This window comes from Mastomys coucha, unplaced genomic scaffold (genome assembly GCF_008632895.1).
Source record: "Mastomys coucha isolate ucsf_1 unplaced genomic scaffold, UCSF_Mcou_1 pScaffold23, whole genome shotgun sequence".
Taxonomy (NCBI): domain Eukaryota; kingdom Metazoa; phylum Chordata; class Mammalia; order Rodentia; family Muridae; genus Mastomys; species Mastomys coucha.
Genome location: NW_022196906.1, coordinates 31,008,627 through 31,022,741, shown reverse-complemented (window position 1 = coordinate 31,022,741; position 14,115 = coordinate 31,008,627). Strand labels below are relative to the sequence as shown.

The following is a 14,115-nucleotide window of genomic DNA, read 5'->3' as shown; positions in this document are numbered from 1 at the left end:
CACACACATACACACTCACACACACACACACACACACAGCTCCAGGAGTATCGATTACCTGTGTAAGTACACACACACACACACACACACACACTCACTCACACTCACACACACACAGAGTGGAGTACACACTCACATACACACACACACACACACAGCTCCAGGAGTATCCATTACCTGTGTAAGTACACACACATACACACTCACACACACATACACACTCACACACACACTCACACACACACACACACAGAGTGGAGTCAGTGTGAAGAGTAGAGGAGAGTTACAGTTGGTTTTGTGTTTTGTTTTATTCCCCCCCCCCCTTTTACCATATGAACTTCAAGTATTGAACTCGGGCTGTCAAATTTGGCAGCAAGACCCACTGAACTCTCTTGCTGGCCCAGAAGTGAATTGTTTTGCTCACCTCGTGTTCTAGGGGCTGGTGTTGCCGTTTGACCAGAGCCTCCTAGAAATGCCTTGATCAGAGCTTTTATAGACAGCACATACTATGTGCACACAGAGCACAGGATGAGTTCTCCTTGTCCCTTCTCAAGAGGGAGGACACCACCACTTTCATCCTGGAACACACACACTGTGTGGAGCAAACACTTCTGATTTTCCTGCTGCTGGGGAGCTTGCCAGCCCAGGACAGGAGGTTCTCCTGGCTGTGGCTTTTTCTGTCTCTCAAGATATGGCAATAATTTTATGAGGTACACATTTTATTACTCCCATTTTATAGATGGGAGCACAAAGGTTCATTAGCTTAGTCAAAGGCACATGGCTTAGTGAGTGATGACACTCTGGAGCCCAGACCCAACCACAGTCCCACGCTTTCTTTACAGAGCAGATTGTGGATGAAGAGAACATAGCAAGGCTTTGGGACGTGCACGGTCAAGGCAGTTTCCATGCAAGATACCTCCCTACCTAAGCGCCTTCAGCTCCACCAACCAGATCTGGCAGCCTTGAGCCTGGTGGGACGACTCACACCAGTTAGCTGCAGAAAGCTACTGTGGCTCCTGCCCTGGGGAAGGGCACGCTTTGCAGTCCAATGCTCTGGGGTGCTTGTGGAAACAAGGCCTGACTCCTCTGCCCCGTGTCTGCTGGGAACACGAGGTTTCCAGGACCTGACCCTTCACCCACGCCTACCTTCTTCAGTCAGCCAGTGACTCCTTCCAGCCCCGCATCCCACCACCTCCCCCCAACACATCCCAAGTCTGGATATCTCCAGGCCGACCTTGGACAACACATGGCTTTGGGCTAATTCCTGGCTGAGTAGGTGGGGGAGGAAAGGAATTGGAAATTCCTGAAGACTCAGTCTTCTGAGGGAGCAAATGAATCTTCTTCCTCCCGGGTCTCCTCTGCAGCTGCTGAGCTGCAGAATTTATCGGAGTCCTTCACGCTCTGTGACAGACTGCTAATGAAAGGGAGGCCGGGCTTCTGTGCCTGCCTCCTTTGGTTTCTTATTTGTTAGGGGATTTTTATCCCCAAGAGAAGACAGGATGGTGACTGGAAGCCAGGAGGGCCTCACAGAGCCCTGTAGCTTGTCAGCAGGGCTTGGCTTGAAAGGGCCCGGCTGAGGGCCACCCAAGGGGCTGTTCGCAGCTCCAAGTACCTGCCTGGGATGTGAAACATGCCTTGAGATTAATGGGAACCAGATGGGCAGGGAGGCCCCCTCCACCTGGCCTCCTCTACAGCACTGCTCAGACTGCTGGCACAGTGGAGAAGCCTTTCTTAGGGTTCTCTGATCTTGGGTTTTGCTCCAGGCCACATGCCCGGGAACAGAAGCCAGGACTCCTGGCCCTCGCTGTTTGTATGGAAGGATGAGGAAGTTAAGCACGACCGTTGGAGGTCTGTTATCTAGCGAGATGGTTCTGGGCCCAGGCTACACATGAGATTTTTAAAGCTCCCTAAGCCTGAGCCCTACCCAGACCACTACATAAAAACCCTTGGGAAGAGGGCCAGGTGCTTGTTATTTTAAAAGTTTCCCAGATGTTCTCATATGCTGCCCAGGTTGAGAATCACTGGATTCCTTGTAAACACTTCTGGATTGAGGAAGTGGCTACTCCAAGGTCATTCGGTCAGGGCTGCAGACTGTCTCTTGCCTCGGCCTTGGGCTGTGATGACCCCTCTCTTAGTGTCCCATGACTTGTCAGCCCCACAGGATGCCTGTGAAAAGCCCCACAGCCTTTTTTTTTTCTTCTGCCCTGCATATTGTTACTTGACACTTGATGTCCCCGGCTCTCTCCAAGCACACACCACCTCTAGGCAGGTGTTGCTTTACCACTCTGGCTCCTCTGAGTTCTCAGGATGGGGCCTCACTCGTCCAAGTGTGGTCTGAGGACCAAAGACATCAGTGTGGAGTAGGAGATTGTGAGAAATGCCTCAGCGTGCCGCCACTCCGTCCAGACCCCAGAGTCTGAGTCTACATCTTAGCCAGATCCCCGGGAGGTTCATGAGCTTCACTGCCTGCTGCGTAGAGTACACCATCTATTTACATTCTTCCCAGCAGGTCTCATCTCACTGGCAAAACTGCTTTCTCCCTGAGAGCAGAAGATATTGTGCATAAAACTTGTGGCAACACAGCACAACTCTAGGCACACAGTGCCTTGGACCTTTTTGCTGATTTGGATCTATCTGCCTCGGCTATCTTAGGCACAGAGGTCCTATGATGATGGAGAGTTGGGAAGTCCTCAGCTCCATTGGCTGAACCCCCCAGCTATCCTGGACCCTGCAGAACAGATGAACTCTCTCCGTTGTCCTGTGGGAGATTCCTATTGGTGTGGTCCTGAGGAAAGAAGGAGAGAGCATCTTTCACAGACACTGTGCATGGGGATGGTTGCCCCTGTCATCCAGAAAGATGATGCAGTGTTTGTCACCTGAGCCCTGTTCTCCCACATAGGAATGGTAGTATGTATCCTACTACATTCTGGGGTCCCCTTCCATGTGAGGCATTTAGAAGGCATTGAATAAGCGCTCTTAATGAGTCAAGTGAGACAACAGAAGTGAAGGCACATTGATATTTCAGAGATCAAATTATTTTCTCCTTTCCCATTTTTTTGGATGAACAGACAGACTAGATTGTCAGCCTTGAACTTTCAAGTTCTGGGTCAGAGTTGAACAGTAACAGGGGTCCCCCCAGTGCTCTGACTGGAGTCCCTGGGGAAGAAGGGTGTGTTCACAAAAGAGCAAGTACCTGCCACCCACGGCCAACATGGGACTGAGTTTAGCCAGATCCAAGTGGAAGAGGGAATAAAGTGGGGCAGAAGATGAGAGCCTTAAATCACTCCCCTAAAACAATTCCTGCTCACCACTCGCGTGTCACCGGGTGCTCATTAAATGTGTAAGCACCTTCACCAGAGGCCTCTGCCTTCTGGATGCTTTATCCTTTGCCCAATAACCGTTAATCAGGCAGTAGCAGCGCAAGCCTTGTGAGGGCTGGGTCTTGCCTGGCAACCACAATCTGCTCCTATTTCATCTAAAAAAAAATAATAATAAAGTGGATAGGATGTTGTGTTTCTCTCCCCATCTCCAGCATGAAAGACTGTAGGATCAGAGCACTCTCCCACCCCCACACCCACCTCTTGATGAAAAATTAACCAGCTGTGCAGAGAGAATGAATCCCTAAAGGAGAACCGGTCTCTGATGTGAGCTGGGCTGGGTTCTGGGAGCTCCAAAAATCCTCCTGATTGTTAATTCTCTTACCCCTAAATCCTCCTTGCAGCCACCGACAGGTGTGTACAGCATGTTAATTGGCCACTCCTTCCGCAGCCAGCTGTGCCCAGCAACTGGTGGAGCAGAGAAGCCCTACTTGGTCTTTTGATGTGATGCAAGTCCCTGTGAGCTCCTGGGGCAGCAGAGTCATTTGGGGTATACTTCTTGTTTACTTCTATCTATATGTACTCTTGGTAGGGATAGATAGAGAACAGAACCTGAGAAAAGAACCCGGATCTTATTGGCATCTTGACCCCTGCATCTGAGAGACAGTGACACATAGAAGTGATTGTACTGAATAAATGAATGGATGAATGAAGGAGAGCTTGGCTAAAGGCCAAGTCTATGTACCAGGCACATTTCAGTCCATGGGACCCCATTCATACATGCACCCATTCATTCAATAGACATTCATTAAGTAACGTGGTTCATTCATTCTTTATTCTCATTCATCTATTCATTCAATGTACGGGTCTTGTTCTAGGGCTAGGGATGCAGAGATAAGATGTTCATTCTCTACTCTCATTATGTTGATAATGTAGTAGGGAAATAGGTCAGGAACCTGAAAACAGTAAGAGGGCGATAACAGCCTCCAGAGTGAATTTAGGAAGCACTGTGGGAGCCAGAGGTGGTTACCCAACTCCACCAAGGAACAATGCGGAGAGGTGACACCCAAGAGTAGTAGGAGTCATCCACACGAGTCTTGACAGAAGGGTGTGCCTGGCAGAGGGTGCTAGACATGTGAGATAGGGCCCTAATACCAGTTCCCTGGTGATGGTAGAGGTCAGAACCAAGGGTGCCCTACCCACTTCTTGTGTTGTGGGATCCCATCTTGCCAAGCCTCGCTCTGGTAGGATAGATGAACAGCAGATCAAGAGACTTAGATCAGGCGCCACCCATCAGAAGTAATAAGTGGATGTTAAGGCTGGCTGTCACCTGTCTCCCGAGGTGTAGTTTTACAGTGTACCCTCTCCCACATAGGCCTGAACACACCGGGAAGCAACGTGGAGAGGCAGGGGATTATTCCTCCAGAGGTCCTTGGTGCTTGTTGTACCCATTCCAGGGCAGGCAAACACACTGTGTCGCCTCTTAAAAGCACTGTGTGAGGCACTCTGCCTACTGAGCAGAGACTGAACTATTCTCATAAATCCTAGGGTAGTCACTGCTGGACACAGTAGATCCTCATAAAAGTGAACAGAGAATTACCATTTGAGCCAACCATACCTCTCCTAGATGTAAACTCCAAAGATTAATAGGAAACAAACATGTATTTGCATACTCTGATTTATGGTTGTATTTTCTTATTGATTGATCAAATCTGAAAATAACCAAGTGTTCATCCTCTGTTGGATGTCTATAACCACCCAATGGAATATTATTCTGCCACCAAAAAAAAAAAAGGAAAAAAAAAGGAATGACACTCTGGCACATGCTACAGCACAGATGAACCTTAGAAACATTATGTTAAAAAAAATAAGTCATCAATTAGGAAGTAAATTAGGCTTGCCAAGGGCTGGAGCGGGTGAGAATGGATTGTTGTTGCTTTGAATGGCACAGAGTTTCTGCGGGGGTGACAGAAGAAAATTAAGACTAGATAGTGGTGAAGTTTGCATGTATGTGTGTAACTATGTGTGAATGTAACTATAGCCGTGGACATCATGCTTTTAAAAGTGGTTAAAATGCATATTTGCTTTATATGTATGTTTCCACAATTTCTGTTTTGTTTTGTTTTATTGTTTGTTCATTGTGTGTTTATTTGGAGACAGAGTATGGATGTACTATATACTATGTACTATGTAGTGGTAGCTATCCCTAGAAGTGACTCTGTAGACCAGGCTGGCCTTGAACTCGGAGATCTGCCTACCTCTGCCTCCCAAGTGCTGGGATTAAAGCTGGACAAGCACAACCGTGTCCAGCAAGCCTACAGAAGCCAGCATTCCCAGGAGGTCTCCCATCCAAGCTCTAACCAGGCCTGACACTGCTTAGTTTCTGAGATCAGGTACATTCAGAATGGCATGGCCACACAGTTACTGCAAATTTTAAAACCCTCCACTAGCTTTTACAAGAGACCTAGCAGTCAATACTTTACTGCGGTCTCCTCTCAGGTCTGCATACCCAGCAGGCCTTGCTCCCTCCAGGACTCCTCTAGGCATTGAGTTCTGCCAGGCTGGTGTGTTTCGTTATTTTGTTTTTATTTCCTACATCTGCTACTACCAGAATCTATTATTGCTCTCTGGGGCTCATGCCCCTGACAGCGATTATTTGTACATGTAAATCAGAGAGCCAGGGACAAAGCCTTAATGACAGGCTCTTTGGAGGTAGCAGAGACAGCGGGGAGAAATGAGCCAGCCCACCACAGGACTCCTTCCTTGGGTGCAAGTGTTCAGAAGCTAGGTCTGGGGAAGGTGCAGACTCCACGTCCAGGTTCACAGACTTCTTTGTGAAAGCAATGTGGATTCTGGATGCTCTTGGGGTGTCCTGCACTGATGGGACTCAGTCCTTGACTCCCCCTTCAAGGCTGGACCCATAGCAAGCCCACTCAGGACTGGCACATTTAGCACGCATGGGAAGACAGCTTTCTCTCAGCTTCTCTTTGCTATTAGGAGCAGGCTGTGGTTTCTCTTCACAGTCCACAGTGCCTTTTGCCTGAGAAGGGATTACCCTGAAAGACAGCAAATGTATCTATTCAACAGTGGGAACATTGGGCTAGGGCTATGGCTCAATGGCAGAGCTTGCTTTTGCTTGCATGAAGCCCTGGGCTCTGTTACTAACACTCCCCACAAGACTGTGACATTTATCAACCCCCAAGGAATACTGGAAAGGAGGGGGTCCAGGATAAACTTAAACCTACAAAGTAGGAATGTGGGTGTCATTTGGCTTTTTGTTATTTGATTGAGTTTGGGGTTTGGAGATAGATGGGGGTGGATATGTGAATACACTTCTTGGACCATCTTAAGCCTGTTAACAGCTGATCACACAAGGACATAAGTTGCAGGGTTTGCTGGTGTTTATGTTAGACACACAATTGTGGGCTTGAAGGGTAGCTTGGCTGGTAAAGTGCCTGCCTTTTTACCCACAGAACCCACAACAAAAACTAAACATGGTCTCTCCCCAGCACTAGGGAGACAACGAATGCATATCCACAGGGCTTGCTGGTGAGTAACACCAGGCTAGTGAGAAATCCTGTCAAAAGGTGGTGGTGGGGGGGGGGGAAGGTGGCTAGTGCTTGAGGAATAGTACCCAGGTACCTATACACACACACACACACACACACACACACACACACACACACACATACATACACACACATACACACACGCACGTACACACACACATACACACACATACACACACGCGCTGATACAAACAAAATCCCACATTTGTATATGCATACAATATCTTTGGTAGGCAGACACAATTTATAACAGTGATTGCCTCTGGGGATGAAATGGAAGGACAGGGGACTCAGAGCCAGAAGCAGGAGAAATATACATATAGTTCAGATACATACATTTGCATGCATATTTTTCCATAGGTAATATATACACAAATAATTTTCTGCTGTTTAAGTTTTCTACCATATGCTTTTCATCGGCTACTCAATAAATAACCTTTTCTTTATTTCTCTGTTAGCGTGTTACAAGTGGGCAGTTGAGTGGCATCTGGCGGCCCTCTTCCTCCCTCTGGTTTCTCTTGTTGTTTCTCAGAAGTTTGGAGTAGAGAGGGGCTCTTCTGTCTCCAGTGTGCTCAGCAAATGTTGTGTTTCCTGAGGTTCTTCCTTCCCAACTATCTAGTTCCTTGTTTTCCTGGACAGGAGCCTAGGTCTTGTGTCTTGGTTCTCTTTCCATCTGGGTTTTGTGTTGTTACTGTTCAAAATGCTCCCCAAAGCATCCCTGTTTGTCTTTTGTAAATCTTGTCTTTCTAAACTCTAGGAAAAGAATCCATCATTGCAAGATTATATATGAAGCGTTCTTCCACCCCTTCCCTCCCCTCTCTTACTTTCCCCTTCTCCTCTCCCCTCTGTAGGTAGCTACCTCTCCCATCTCCCTTTTATTTCTAACTAGAATGTCTTCAACATGGCTAAGGATATTACCTTTACTCTTATTTTCCTCAACATTGATTAAAGGAGCTTAAAAAAAAAGGAATGTTCCAGGACATTCTGAGCAGTGGAAAACTGCATACGAGGAAGGAAGTTGCCCCCTCAGCTGGGCTCTGTAGTTCCCTGCCACTAATGCTATAATAATATTTTTCTTATATCACAAAGCTCCCTGTCCTCCCTATCCTATTTAATTTGTAATTTCAGACAAGGATTTCCATGCTAACTAGAGGAAACACATAAAACACAAATACAAACGACTCCCATTTGAAGTTGTTTTGAATATTCCTGGTGAGGAACTAGTTGTTACCAGATTTTCATCTCCCCAAGTACTTATGGACTATCTCCTTCAGATCCATCTGTCCATTAGTCAACCTTGAGTCCTAAGACATCAGAACAGAAGCTCCTATTCTCATGGAACTTACAGATCACAAGAGCAAGACTAAAAGGCAGGTGCAGGAGCTCAGGGAGATATCCTGTAGGTAGCCAGCTCAAGAAGCCGGGGCTGAATGGAGATGCTGGGGGAAGTTGGACTATGTGGAAGACCTAGGGGCTGGGGCATAAAGGCTATAGGGAGGAGAGGTCTGGAACAGGGTACAGAGGGCCATACCGAGAAAAGATATTGGGGTTGAAGACCATGACCCAGCTCTTGTCAGTGGGAAGATAACGTAAAAGCTGTGGGTAGGCTAGTAGAAGGGACTGCCCACAAGCCCTTCATCTTGTTAGACATCATTTTAATCAAGAACTCTGTCTCTTCTAGACTGTCCACTCTGTCCAAAGCAAATAGTTCTAGTTCTACATTGCAAGGCTGTCATGGGGATTACATGAGAAAGGAGAGACATCTAGCTATATCCAGGAACTGCTGGCTCCTCACTCCACTTGTCTTGGGTAGAAAGTTGGGGTCTTCTAAGAGTGAGGAATGAGACAGGATTAGGGGGAGAAAGAAAGGCCTGACTGACGAACCAGAGTTCTGCCTCACTAGGAGTGAGGACCTAGTCAGAGTCTTCAGTTTTTGAGCAGAAAATATAATAGTGTATTCAGATCAATCAGGAAGATTGACAAGACAGCAAAGCAATATCAGGGCCATGATGTGCCATATTTACCCATGAGATCTAAATTATGTGCCAGAGCAACACTGGCTCTAGGACTTAAAGCCAGTGTTGAGATAACCATAATGGAAACAATATGTTGACTTGAGATGGAAGTCCTTGGAAGAGTAAGCCCTGAAGACACAGGTGTGAGAGTCAAGTGTTCATAGGATCAGGATGTACGTTAGAGCAGTTGAAAGTATGAGTCTGTGCATATGCATACCACATGCAGCAGTGTACCTATGTGCACATGTGCATATGCATACCACATGCAGAGGTATACCTGTGTGACACATGTGCGTATGTGTACCACATCCATAGGTGTACTTGTGTGCACATATGTACCACTTGCAGAGGTGTACCTGTGTGCACACATGTGTACATATGTCTGCTTGCACACATCTCTCATAAAAAAGGGTGTAGTGAGGAATCAGGAGTATCCTTTGGGTAACTTGGTAGTTTGAGGACAGGACATGGTATGCTGGAGAACACAGTGGGAAAGAAAGCTGGCAAGGAAGCTTAGAGAACAAGTCACGTGGAAGAAAGCAGATCCTAGTATCAGAGGTGACAATGAGCTATAGGACCATGAAGTATGAGACAAAGTCACTTCACTGAATTTGTCAAGAAGGTGACCTTCAAAGATCTGTCTGAGCCTGAGTTGCCATGAATTGCCCCTTCTTGAAGGTTGGTCTACCCCTTCTTTGTCTTTTGCTCAGTGCTCAACATTGAATTCAGAGCCCCCTTGCAAATGCTGGGCACATGCCCAGCTGCTGCCACACCCCAGCCCATCCCCCTCTTGTCTGTCCTGTGTTGGCAATTGGGTTCTGCTGGGTTATTCCCTCATAGATGGTTATTCTGTACACTTCCCTCATTATATGTGCGGCTCTCCCTGTCTGATATGTTTAAATGCTCTCAGAGAATGTTCTTTTGTTCTCTCCACCCCCATACCAGGCAGCAAAAGGAAGGCAGCGCTCACCATTCAGTAAAGGGCATATCAAGGCTGCCAGTCACTCAGGCCTGAGTAGGGACTGAGGTGACAGTCAGAGGTACACAGCCATCCATTGGGATTATCCCAACTACTTCCCCCACCACCCTGATCTCCAACCAGGTCTGCAGAAATCTTATCAGACATGACACACCCCCACTTTCTTGTTCCCCTGATAGCCCAAGTTCCTGCTGTCCCCTGCCTGGATTACAGTAGCCTCCTAACCTCTCACCCCACTTTTCCCATTCTTTTCTGTCTGTGCTACACCCAGCTGCCAGAATCTCCATTTAAATGACAGTCAGTCAGGTCATATCACTCTGCTGCTAAAAAGCCCTCAAGAGGATTTCCTGCAGAGTAAACATTCAAAGCCTCCCCCACAGCTCACAGGCCCTTCGATGATCCAGATCCTGTCTGGTCGACAGCCTCTCTGCTCCAGCTGCAAGGGCCTCTATGCTGTGCGCCCACTCCCCTAACGCCCGGTAACCCTGGCCTAAAACACACTTCCTCTGGGGACACACATAGGTCTCTTGAGTCTCTGTTCAAATGTCATTTAACCAAGCAGCTTCCATGACTGCCTTTATAGAGAAGGATACCCCCTCCCCCACTCTTAGCACTTTAACCTACCTTCGTGGCTCTTCTCCGAATCTGCCTCTGTATTTGCCTGTTTATGGCCTGCCTCCCCAGTTTGAAGTCTGTCTTATGAAGTCAAGAAGTTCCTTTAATTGGCTGCTTTGAACTTGGTGCCTAGAACAGTGCCTGGCAATTAGTAAGTGATTAATAAGCCTGAGGTAAATGAAAGAGAAGGGAAATCGGCATGGGGTGTTTATTATGTGCTAAGTGGTGTCCTAAGCTGTTCACTTACATTGTTACCTTTCTCAGCAATCCTGGAGCATAGTTGTCCACTAGTGTCCATGGGGGATGAATTCCAGGACTTCCCTCAGCACCAACGTCAACAGATGCTCAAGTCTCTTAAGAAAAATGTGTCAGCATTTGCATAGGAACTACACACATCTCCCAGTGTATCCAGAATTATCTCCATTTCCTTATCAAACCCAATACGATATAAATGCTCTGTAAACAGTTATCTGTAGAGTTGTTTAGAGACTAAGGACAAGAAAAAGTGTGTGTGTGTGTGTGTGTGTGTGTGTGTGTGTGTGTGTGTGTGTGCGTGTGTGTGTGTGTATTCAGTGCAGACACAAACTAACAACATTAGGTTGTAGGTCTGTCCACCTGGTACATACAAGTCAGCAACAAATTACTAGTTCAATCCATCCATAACTGAATCTGTGAGAAGAAACCAGCGAAGTGCCAAGCTGACTGTACTGTGCTTCCTGATGTATAGATGAAGGAAAAGAGAGAGAGAGAGAGAGACAGACAGACAGAGACAGAGAGACAGGCAGAGAGAGAGAGAGAGAGGCCAATCTTTATTTAAACAGAGTTTAGATGGAGGCAGATATCAGGAAGTGAGCAAATTGACCCCAGTTTGAGCCCACTCATTCAATGGCAGACTTTCTGGAGAGAACAAGTCTTCATCCAGTGATGGCAGTAGCCAGTTAGGTGAGAATTTAAAGTCAGGTGAGGGGCAGTGTAACAGAGGCAAGAGACATCAGTCAAACCCAAAAAGGGTCTAGGGATGTAGAGGCAAAGGTGGAGTGCTTGCCAACCATTCCCAGGGCCCCGAGTCCACTCCTAGCGCTGCTCTGGGACTAAGTCTGAGAAGGCTCCTTGGACTGAAGGTGACTCTGAGGTAAATCTTTAGGAACTAACGCTATACATTAAAAAACAAGTATTTCCTGCCAGATAAAGATTTGAACCGGCATATGGGACCCTTCCAGCTTTGGCAGCCTCACTCAGGGCTGTCCTTCATAATCAAGTCAAACTCTATTTCCTGGCTGTGGTGCCATTTTCTGCCTTTGCAAAAAATGCTTTTTCCTATGTCCAGAACACTCTCCTTTTATCCAACCCCATTTTTATTGGTTGAGGCTCAGCTCAGTCATTTCCTCCATCTGGGTGAAGCTAGTTCCTGTCCTTGAACCCCATGTTACTTACCCTCCTCATAGGTCTGCTCGCTGTCGCCTTCTATAACGGCTGACACATGGTACCCCTCCAAAGACCAACAGTCTTAATCCCCTTAGTTTCTTAGTGCTGGTGTGTGACATCGCAGGGCTGTCAGATTGTGACATCACGGGACCTATCATACAGGTAGGAGAGGCATGATTGTTGGATGGAACTGTGCTAGAGAAGAGAAGGCTTTGGAAGCTTCAGGAGACCCAAGTGTCATGAAGGCATTTGAGGTGAGTCAAAAGAGGCTAGAATGAGTGGTTACTGGGTACCCCTCTGTGTTAAAGAAACAGATGGAGGAGCACCTGGGTGCTGGCAAGACAGTCTGATACAGATGCTGAACTACAGACATCTGAAGAAGCAAGCAAGCATCCCGCTGAGAGATAAGCCTGTAGGCTATCTTGTCTCCTGGGCTGGAAGCTGCCTGTGCACCTCAGGAGCAGCATATTTGGCCATGGAACTGAGGCTGTGGGAGAGCTGCCCACACTGCACACCTGGGCCAGCTTAGCCTTCAGCCCAGGAGTTCACTGAGTAGGAGACTCAAGCTAAAATGGAGCTGAACTCTGCTGCAAGAGCTGGAGGGACTGACTGGACTCTGGGCTTGGTAAAAGTGGGAGCCTGGGTCCCAGGTCCTGTGTTCTGAGGAGTGAAAAGAGTAGCATGCATCACATATCAAATGAATAATTAGAATGAAAGAACTATGCTGGATGAATACAGGAGAGCAGAGATTTGCCATTAGAATGAATTAATCTGCACAAATGAATGAATGAAAGCTGAGCTTCAGGGCTGTTAGAAGCCACAAAGTTTGGTCTCAGATCACAGTTCTTGACCTTTGACACATCCTCAGGGTCTTATCAACTCACGTGGATTACCTGTAGGTCATCATCTTCCATCCACTTCTCAGGCCCAGTCTGGCCATCGGCCATCATATCAGAGTGCAAGAAACTGACACTAATGTGTTTGGGGTCACACTCTCAGCTTACCCACACACAGTGTGTCATGGGTTTTTGTTTGTTTGGTGGTGGTGGTTGGTGGGTTACTTTTGGTTTGTTTTCCTACCTTCTTTGACATAAGATGTAGGATTTGGATGAGCCACCCAGCTCCTCCCCTGTGAAACAGAGATGACCAAGGGCCTTGGGAGAACCACTAGTAGTACGAAGGTGATTGTGGCTAGGCATCAGGATAAGGAGGCTTGCATCTTTGCTACCCTTACCTACTCAGGATCTTGAGCATGCTGTGCAACATCTCTGGGCCTCAAACTAGTTATCAGTTAAATGCTGTTAACAACACTGGTCATGTTGGCCTCAAAGGACTGTCGTGAACAATTGGTGACATAGGTTTTTACAAATGCCAGTGGCCAAAGGCTGGCATTACTGTCCTGACTAACTCCTAATATCCCACTTGGAGTCAGAGGATCTTCCTGCATGGCCCCTCTGCTTTCTGGGCTCATGGTCTAGTCTTGGAGAAAGCAAGGAACTCCCTAAAAAGCTGTAACACAAACACAGAAGATCTTTTTCATTCTCTCTTCCGGTTTCTGAACCTTCTCATAATACTGTGCTGGAGATGAGCTGGCTGTGCCCCCAGGAGACAGATGACTCTCCTTCTATACAAAAGGCTGACACTCCACAAAGCTCTGCACCAATGGTCTAGGTCAACAATACTGGCCTCTCCACCCTGCCTTGCTCTCTCTCCAGGGAGGCACAGGATGACAACTGGCAGCTGGTCCTGCTCTGTGGAGCCACCTGCTCTGCATTGTAGAGGTGGGGGGTGGGAACAGAAAAGAAACCAAGGTGAGTGGCTCACACTCTGAGTACAAAATGGTATCTTTGGAGGGAGCAAAGCTGGACTGGCATAAGACAGGAGACTGTTCTTTGTCCAGACCATTTTGTCCCTCCTTCTGACACTGTTCATTAGAATAATAATAAGTTGTGGGTTTGGTTTGGTAGTAGAGTTTTGCCCACCATATACAAAGCCCTGAGTTCTGTTCCCAACAAGGTAATAATAATAATACATAACAATGATAGCAGCTAGTATTTTTTAAGGGCTATGACACTCATCCATTGGGGCAAGGTGGGTAGTGTTGTAGTGTACATGTGAAAATCAGAGGACAACTTGTGGAACTCAGTTCTCTCCTTCCTCCACATTTGTCCTTTACCTGAGAAACCATCTTTCTG

General features: G+C 47.2%; 1 protein-coding gene and 1 long non-coding RNA gene across 9 annotated transcripts in view; one reads left to right on the top strand and one right to left on the bottom strand.

Annotated features, from left to right (window-relative positions):
• The window catches only part of Pknox2 (PBX/knotted 1 homeobox 2), a 268,744-nt gene that overhangs the window by 125,047 nt on the left and 129,582 nt on the right, over positions 1-14,115 (top strand). The window contains exon 1 of one of the 7 annotated variants that reach the window (XM_031345925.1): positions 12,069-12,174. The exons of the other annotated variants lie outside the window; for them this stretch is intronic. The gene's annotated coding sequence lies outside the window, so the exon portion shown is untranslated. Of the gene's footprint in view, positions 1-12,068; positions 12,175-14,115 lie in introns of those variants that run through there. 7 annotated transcript variants of the gene reach the window in all.
• LOC116073814 lies at positions 5,883-12,828 on the bottom strand. 2 transcript variants are annotated; one of them, XR_004111920.1, is made up of 6 exons: positions 12,814-12,828; positions 11,930-12,071; positions 10,743-10,848; positions 10,505-10,624; positions 7,323-7,639; positions 5,883-6,373 (listed from the first exon to the last, which is right to left on the bottom strand). It is a non-coding gene; the product is annotated as an uncharacterized LOC116073814 (long non-coding RNA). The 2 variants fall into 2 exon arrangements; XR_004111919.1 differs by lacking the exon at positions 5,883-6,373 and having other exon boundaries at positions 7,294-7,639.